This window comes from Crocodylus porosus, unplaced genomic scaffold (genome assembly GCF_001723895.1).
Source record: "Crocodylus porosus isolate Cpor-Errol unplaced genomic scaffold, CroPor_comp1, whole genome shotgun sequence".
Taxonomy (NCBI): Eukaryota; Metazoa; Chordata; order Crocodylia; family Crocodylidae; genus Crocodylus; species Crocodylus porosus.
In genome coordinates, this window is record NW_017728928.1 from 1,716,629 (window position 1) to 1,724,475 (window position 7,847).

General features: G+C 51.1%; 1 protein-coding gene across 2 annotated transcripts in view; it reads left to right on the top strand.

The window, feature by feature from the left end:
* The window catches only part of SLC39A11 (solute carrier family 39 member 11), a 208,676-nt gene that overhangs the window by 92,999 nt on the left and 107,830 nt on the right, over positions 1–7,847 (top strand). The window lies entirely within an intron of this gene.

A 7,847-nucleotide genomic window follows, 5' to 3' on the forward strand; every position in this document is an offset into this window, starting at 1 on the left:
ATTATGGAGTCCAGTTCCTAGGAACCAGTGTCCTGCAATGGGCTTAAATTGCCTCAGTGAAGCTGTAGGTTAGATGCTAGGAAAGCTTTCCAGCTGTACGGCTCTGCAAATCCACTGCTCAGAGGGGCTGGGTGATCTCCGTCGCTGGAGAACAGGTCCAATAGGTGTTTGTCGGGTGTACCTGATCCTGCCGTGGGGATGAGATGAGTTCTTCAGGATCCTTCACCCCCCTTTTTTTTTTATGAATCTTAAAATGCCAACAGTACTCATATAATGATCGCTCCCGCTGGCACTCGTTGCAGTCCAGTTCAGCAGAGAAGCCAGGGTGGAGTGGGATGAAATCTCCGTCCACGACGGAAACCGGGCAGGTGGAAGCGGAAGCACATTGGTGGCCTCATGCGAAGGGAATTGCACTGCTCGTGCCTGGCTTGTGTTTGCTTTTATAAAATCTGTGGTCTCCAGAGCGGGGGGTGTTTTCCCTGAATAAACTCAGCTGCACCATGTTGAGTCCAATATGTTACTGCATTGAGAGGCACTGCTATTATTTATACAGACCTACCAGATGGACTCGTTCCCTGAAAGAGCAGTTTTATCCCCTGGCCAGGTTTAATGCCAGCCATGGTTGCTCTGCACTTGGTCCCTGCCACCCAGGGCATCGAGGGGGTGTCAGGCGAGGGAGGAAGGGACTGCAGATCTGGACTCCTGGCTCCACCTGGTACATCACTCCTCTGCTCTCCCTTTACTTGGCTGTGAAAAAGGGTAAAATGATTCCTATAAATGCTGCTGGGAGGTTTAGTTACTTGCTGTAAAGCTTAAAAACCCTTTGTGAAAGGTGCCCAGGAGGGCAGCGTGCCAGGTGAGGACAGGGAACAGATGATGTACACCCTCCATCTGCTGTTAAGACAGCCGGTGTTCATGGCAAAACCCTGTACTGGTGAAACAGTGCAAGGCTTGATCCTGCCCTAAAATTGTGGCTTGGTGCAAAGCCTAAAATTACCTGTAGGGACCAAAGTTTTTTTTTTAAACTCTGGGGATGCTGCTGAGCATCGTGCTGCCCATAGCCCCCCGTTCCCAGGGGAGGGCAGCCACTAATAGAAACTCATGGGACTTCCCGTGCTGGCTGGGCAAGCGACAGCATCTCCCGTGCTTTGAGGCTTGCAGGAGAGGTGCTGCCCGGGTATTTATCATGCTAGGACAGGGGCCCAGAGCTGTTGCTGCCTCCCCTGTAGGCATTTGCTATTCCTTGCTGTGCTCCAGAGCTTTTCTGAACAGTTTAACCAGGCCCTGGCTTCGACATGAAGCCTGTCCATTGGGTGACTAATGGGATTTACTGCTCCCTGTCCTCTCTGTATCCTGTTATCTTTGGCCCTGGTTGAATTTGTAAGCAGGCGGGATGCCAAGAGTGAGGCTGCTTTCCAAGCTTGTCGCTCACAGAGCAGACCTCTGGGCTTCTCTGGCAGCTCCTTTGCAACTCAGCCGTCATTAGCCTGGCTCGCCGGGCGGCTTGGCCGGAGCTCGAGATCGGGTGGATAATGCTGTCGTGTCCTTTCGTGGCCACAGCCTGTTTCCGATGCTTTTTGGCTTGCCAGTTGCCTTGTGAGATTAGCAATGTGCTTTTTTACTTTAGACTTGTTGAACCGTCGGGGTGAGCAGCCCGAGAGAGGGAATCTGCCCCGGCCCCTTTCCACGGTGCGTGAGAAAAGACCAGCCTTCACGGTTTGGATAGGAAGCAGCTTGTACCAAACTGCGACCCTCCTGATGGGGCCTGGAAGGAATGAACCACTTATGCAAATGAGCTGCTCACTCCCCTTCCCTTTTGCTGCTTTGCTTTGCTTGCCGAAAGGGGAAAGCTTTTTCTTTTGGGTCAGCAAGGAGAAGTCCCTTTCCAATGTTTGCTTGAGGTGAGAAGCTCTGTTTTAATGAGCCAGTCCTTGTAGGGCCTGCCCTGCCCTGCATTAAGCACGTTTCCACATCTCTTAAGTATCATCCATAATGGACCTCTTACAAATTCCCTCCACGGCTCCCAGAACTGATTCAAGAAGCCAGAAAGCGTGGTGTGGGCAGCGCTGACAGGGTAATTATGTCCATGCCTCTCTGCTTGCATTCAGGATGCTGCTTGGGTTGGGTTTTTTTCTGAGATTTTTCTCTTTTTCTGCCTGCTCTGTCCTGGCATGTTAATGGCTTGGATTTGTCAGGATCAAGCTGTCAATTAGTGCCGTTCGTGCCAGGGTGGCAGGACAGGCTCCAGGCTCTGGTGCTGTCAGAGCCCTTCTCGCTGAGAAGGGCATGAGTGATTTGATTTTAATGCTTATGGCAACGGTGCTGTTGTCCTCGAACCAGGCGTTGTGTTTTTTGCATTGAGCATTGATTTTTTTGTGGGGGGCAGAGCTTGGATGCTGCAGCATGTGGCCAGCTAAACGCCGAGGCTTGATGTGTAGCCATTCGTTTCAAAGCAGCCTCTTGTCTGGGATGTAGGGCTTGCCTGGCAATCGATGGGAATTAATGCAAAGGACTGGGGAGCTGTGCGTGGGTGCATTGTGCCCAGATGTGCTCCAAGGCAGCAGGCCGTTCCCTCAAGGGAGGAGAGGGCATCTGCAGCGGGGTCCCCGTCTCTGAAGGAGCAGAGAAGGGCTTTCTAATTGCTACTACCCTCTTCCTATTCCTAGTCCTGATCCTTGGCTCTCAGCGAGTCCTGTGCCCTTGGTTTTCCTTGCGTGCACCGTGGTTGCGGTGGGTTTCATGGTGTGTCATAGCACGAGCCTGCTGGGGGGGACACCAGGGGCCTGGGGGAAGGAGACAGGAAATGCACCACGCAACCAAGAGCAGAGGGAATAAACCCCGCCTGGTATTTGTCTGATTCTGCATTTGCTTTTGCAGGCAGGATGCCAGAAAGATGCAGGGGAAGAGCTGGTGAGTGACCCCGGGGGTGTTGTCAGCATGGCTGGGAGAGAGGGAGCAGATATCGCAGCTTGCCATGGGCAGGAGCCAACAAGGGGTACCCCCGAGCTCCCTTCTTGCTTCATCTCATCTCTCCTTCTGCCCAAAGGGCTTAGCCCCCTTCTCCTTGCCCTCAAGCAGCATCAGGGTCTCCAGTCCCCTTCTGGCTCTCTGGAAAAGGCTTTTCCCAGTATAACCTGGACGTAGGGGCTCTATGTGTTGGCCTCTGAAGAGGCACATTGATGGCACTGGCATCTCTGGATGTCCCCCTGCTCCCAGTGCAGCTGTGCTGGAGATCACAGCTACCTCCTGACCCCGCGCTTTGCAGCATCTGGCTTCATGCGTTTGCCATCGCTCGTCCCTCTCTATGACTTCTGAGCAAGGTCCAGCTGCAAAGGAGGGGCCTGGGCTCTGGCTACCCACATCCGCATGGTTCATGGGGGGTGATTAGTCACTGCGTCCTGTGGGCCGGGCGCGGGGAAGGAGATCCCAGCTGCCGTCCAATAACCCAGGGAGAGCCAAATACAGCAACTAAGGCATCAGGACTTCACAGCTGAGACAGAGGTCTGGCAGGGTCCGTATTCCCCAGGAATTAGGCTTGATGACTACGAAGCGCGTATTAACAGCTATTCGTGCTTAATGGGGCATCAAGGCAAGATGGTGCTTTGAACACACAGAGCAAGAGATTTTAATGTTTCGAATCAAGTATTGGGCTATTGGGAGCGTCATTTTTTCCTTGATTTATTCCTGGCTGTCAAGGGTGGGTGGGTGGGAGAACTCCACTTGAAAAGTAATTTTTGGCTGTGGAAGAGATGCCAAATCCTCTTGTGTTCCCAGTTCTTTGTGTAGCAGACCGTTCTTTCCCTGTCCTGGCTGTTTTAAGAGGCATGGGGATGGCTCGGGGTTGGGTCAGGTTGCTTGCCTTTGGGAAGGGATGCTGCCGGATACAGCTCGTTTGGTGTGCTCTTTTATAGCAAAACATGGATGGCTTGTGCAGACGAGAAGCTAGTAACACTAATGTGTACCATGCATGGGAAGAGGCAGATGGCGTGGCAGGCGAGGCTCCTCCATGCCGCGTGTCTTGGGATTCGTGTGCAGGGAGCCTCCGTGACGCCGCACAGCAGCATTGCACAGGCTGGTCAGACAGAAAACAGGCGTGGGCTACAACACACCAGGCAGAGGGCTCGTTTTGATGCCCTGCAGCCAGATACCAACCTTCAGCACCAGCCTCTGCCTCCCTCTGCCCTTGGGAGGGCACCTCTCAGCCCCATTCCCATGGCTGCTTTGCTTCTTGTTGGCTTCTTCCCAGCCCGTTCTGGTCCTTTCGGGTCTAGGTTATATACTTGACTTCGCGGCGATGCTTTTCACTGGATCCAGAGAGTGGCTTGAGCCTAGATGTACATTGTCATGTGCATGGGCCTTTCTGCATCTGCTCGTGTCCTGGGCTTTCTTTGGGGGCAGGAAATGACCCTAGCAGCAGCTCTGTTCTCCAGCCTGCATCCCATTGCCCTCTTCTCACCTGCAAGTGCTCCTGGTCTGGGGGCATTCCCTTGTTAAGATGTCCAAGGAGGACCCTCTAGCCCCAAAACCGTCGTTCTGCATCCAGGAGACCTGCAGGTGAATCCCTGTTAGCCGTGGGTAACATCAGGGGCTATTTTCATCCTCAGCCTCCAGGTACTTATTAATCAACTTTGTTTTGCTGCACGGATGAGCAAGCTTCTGGCCTGCAAAAGGCAAAGCTCGTGTTCATGACGCACGCCTGATTGAATGAGTTAAATTGCTCACGCGGAGTGAATGTGGATGGGTGCCTCGGGCTCTGGCGGGTGGTGCTAGGGTGGCTGCTGTGCGGTCGTGTGCAAGGGAGGTTCATGGACCGGGCCTGGCACGACTGAGTCATGGCCTGTGATGGCTACGGTACCTTCAGAGCTCCCTTGCAAGTCATAATCCTAGCTTGGTTTTTAAATTCCCAGTTGCATGCTGAGTTTTGGCTGTACAGAAGCATGCTCCATTTCTTCCTTGATCTTTAGAAAAATAAGCATCCTTTCAGAGCCGGTCGATTGACCTGTCAGATATTGTTAAGTGACTCCATATTTTTTGACTGGCCAGAGATTATAGCAACTTTACAAAGAAAGAAACTACATTTTATTTTGCAGTTTGCTTGACATATGATTTTAAATTATTTTTGGACACATTTGTTATCAGGCAAGTCCCTTCTCTCTGTGCCTCATTTCTTGGTCTGTGAAATGGGGGCAGTGGCACTTTCCTGCCTCTCTGGATGCTTTGTAGCTGCAGGTATAGGGGCTGGTAGGGCATTTGGGTCCTGCTGTGATTGGGGATCAGATAAATGGCTGCGTGTGTGAGAGAAGTAACTGGGGAATTCAGGATATTCCTGGCAATGTTTTCCTTCCTCCGTCTCTAAGAGCTGCCTGGTTTTTTTAGGTGCATTAATACTGAATATCCTTCATGAATAACTTGTGAGCTGCAATTAATCATCATTTATTATAAATGTGCTGTTCATCACCGCTCGGAGCTTTCTTCTGCTGCTTCTCCCACATCTTGGAGACAGGCCCGGCACCTTTATAAATGGTTATACTTGGGGAGCTAATTTAACACTCACAACTCTGATCTGAAAGAATAAGCCCTCTGGACTCACCAGACAATTTTGCTTCATTAATAACCATCCAAAGATTGCTTTGCTGCCTGCATTAGCTTGGTCATTAAGAGAACAGAGAATTGTTTCGGCAAGGAGCGGAGGGTGGTGGCAGGAAGCTGCGGGAGAAGCTCTTGGGGGAAAAAGAGATGGATGTTGGTGGAGGAGTTTCAGCCCAGTCAGTAATTTCTCTCCCAGGATCTCCAGCCTGGAAGTAGCCAGACGGGGGATTTTAAAGCGTCTGCTGCATTTCAGACTGAGCCTGTTAACTTCTGCCCTGTCGGCCCGTCATGAGGTCTGGGGTGTGTGGAGGGCTTGGATGCATGAGCTAGCTCTGCAAACCGCGATGCTGGCAATGATTACTAAGGTAGCTCTATTTCTAGCCCAAGGCCTTTCAATATTGGGTAGCAGGTACTGGGGCAGAAGGGGCTGCTGGAACACCTCTCGATGGTCTTCTCCCTGAAGCCAGAGCACTACCTGGGGCTTTATCCCTGAACAGCTGCTTGCAGACAGACCTCCAAGGGAAGCACTACCAAGGTGGAGCAACGTGCCACGTGAGTGCATCTGAGATGTTCAGCCCTCTGCCCAAATCCTTCCTCGAGCACGTGCACACCAGATAGCCCGCGTTTCTCTGCGTGCCCAGGGTTGGGGGGGGTCAAGCAGAACTGGACGTCAGCTGCAATACTGAGTCCCCCCAACTTGAATTCAGCTGCAATACCGAACCCCCTCCAATTTCATGCAGCTGCAGTGCTAACCCCCCCAAATTGAATGCTAGGCCCCAACTCAACTCTGCTTTTGGTAGCTTGCCTGAGACCCGGTCAGGCATTTAATGGAGTCCTAGCAATGAATCCACATGCAAATGCTTGGAGACACCATGATGCGAATACCCAAGCTCTCATTCAGCAGAGCATTGAAGACTCTGGAAGCAGATCATCACGTGCTTTGTGGAGCAGAAATGGACTGTAGGCTGTTTCCCAAATCAAAGTCCCAGCGGTGAAAAGCAGAGCAAACCAGAATTTGAATGCAGGACCAGAGAGCAACTTTTAAAATACAGGACTTGAGGGAGCAAGAGAGGTCATTGCAAAGCTTTTGATCTGTGCATGTGGAGGTTGCATGTACGATCCTGCTGAGTTCACAGCCCGTGCCAACAGTTTTCATTAAGAAATAATCAAAAATAAAAAGCCATTTTGCACCCAGCTCGGAAGCCAGTTGCTTTTATAAGTTGCCTGCAGTTCGAGCCACACTCGAAGCCATTTATCTCTTTCCAGCGCTGGCTGCAGAGGATATGACAAATGCAGAGGGCTGCGTGCATGTAATTAAACTTTTGGCAGAAACTTCGCCCTCCAGCTTTGCTGGAAAATTCAATAATGATAAATCAAGGGGAATATTTAGAGGCCTTCTCGAGAACAAGATTTAAAATAATGTACATTGCACACTTAATTATATGCTGTGTGATTGCCTTGGAAAGAGTCTTGCCAGCACCCTCCTCTAATTGGAGCAGCTACTTTTTCCAGAAGTAGTCCCATGGTTTACCCAGCTATCAGGGCCCGCATTTTACTACTGATGGTTTTTCTGATTTTCAACCTTGGCTGTAGTTAGCCAGGACTTTTGCTTAGTTTCCTCTCCGGCTCTGTCTGTACAGCACGTGGCACGTCGAGGCAAGAGCATTTGGGGGTTTGTGTTTCCCATAAAACTCTTGTCAGGGCTGCAGATCTACCCTGCCTGCTGCTTGATTTTGCACTAACACGGGTTAATGTGTCTCCCTTATCTGCATGCGTTTTTCAGAGGGAAGCCACTGTATGAACTTGCTGGCATTAGGCAACTTTTCTGTCGTGGGCAACCATTGGTAATAAAGCCTCTCCATTGCTTCTAGTGTAATGCTGCTTGCCCCTTAAAAGAGGATTGCCAGTCTGCTCTGGGCTGTGTTTCTGATCGTGGTCAGTGGGGAAAGGCTACAGAGTCCTGGACAGAAGTTGTTGAATGTGGCTCTGCTTAGCAAACTGGCTGTCGCATGTGATGCAACGAAGTGGGGAAGATTATGCTGCGTGTTTTGTGGCTGCTGCTGTCACCCCCTTTTATGTGGCCTTTGCCCGATGGATTAGTGCACGCTGTTGCAATAAGCCTCGTGTTCAAAGTGTGCATCTGAGTTAGTTGAAATGTATCCCGTTTTAAAAGCTCTCTCCTCTGGGCTTTCCCTTTTGAACGCAGAACCGTAGAAAATGAGGGGACCCAAGGAAGTCATCCGGTCCAGCCCCCAAAC